The sequence below is a fragment of the Sapajus apella genome, unplaced genomic scaffold (assembly GCF_009761245.1).
Source record: "Sapajus apella isolate SASKATOON/1434 unplaced genomic scaffold, GSC_monkey_1.0 scaffold13, whole genome shotgun sequence".
Lineage (NCBI taxonomy): Eukaryota > Metazoa > Chordata > Mammalia > Primates > Cebidae > Sapajus > Sapajus apella.
The window spans coordinates 7,027,485-7,028,435 of NW_022436953.1; positions in this window are offsets into that span (position 1 = coordinate 7,027,485).

Here is a 951-nt window from a genome sequence, read left to right on the forward strand (position 1 = left end):
CCTGCCCAGGGGAGGAAGCGGGAAGTCCTTGGATTCAGAAATCAGCAAACACATTAGCTACCATGTGCTGGGTGCCTACCATGTGCCATGTGCTTTGTTTTTTGGTTTTTTTTTTGAGACGGAGTTTCACTCTTGTTACCCAGGCTGGAGTGCAATGGTGTGATCTCGGCTCACCGCAACCTCTGCCTCCCGGGTTCAGGCAATTCTCCTGCCTCAACCTCCTGTGTAGCTGGGATTACAGGCACGCGCCACCATGCCCAGCTAATTTTTTGTATTTTTGGTAGAGACGGGGTTTCACCATGTTGACCAGGATGGTCTCGATCTCTTGACCTCGTGATCCACCCGCCTCGGCCTCCCAAAGTGCTGGGATTACAGGCTTGAGCCACCGCGCCCGGCGCCATGTGCTTTTATACATAGCAATGCCATGACGGGAAGGCCCTCACCCGCATTGTATAGATGAAGAAACTAAGGCACAGGCAGTGATGCAGCTGGCCCAGGGACAGAGTTTGTGAGTGGTAGAGACAGCATTTGACCCAATTCTGTCCCACTCTGGAATCAGCTGCTTCCCGTTTACGCTGCTCTCCTCCACCCTCATCCCGCTTGGGCTAGCGCCTTGGAGCTCCTCTTAGCCTCTTAGAACTCCCTCCCCAAGGGGTGGGGTCTTTGAGAAAAATGGAGAGACTTAGGCCGGGCGCGGTGGCTCAAGCCTGTAATCCCAGCACTTTGGGAGGCCGAGGCGGGTGGATCACGAGGTCCAGAGATCGAGACCATCCTGGTCAACATGGTGAAACCCCGTCTCTACTAAAAATACAAAAAATTAGCTGGGCATGGTGGCACGTGCCTGTAATCCTAGCTACTCAGGAGGTTGAGGCAGGAGAATTGCCTGAGCCCAGGAGGCGGAGGTTGCGGTGAGCCGAGATCGCGCCATTGCACTCCAGCCTGGGTAACAAG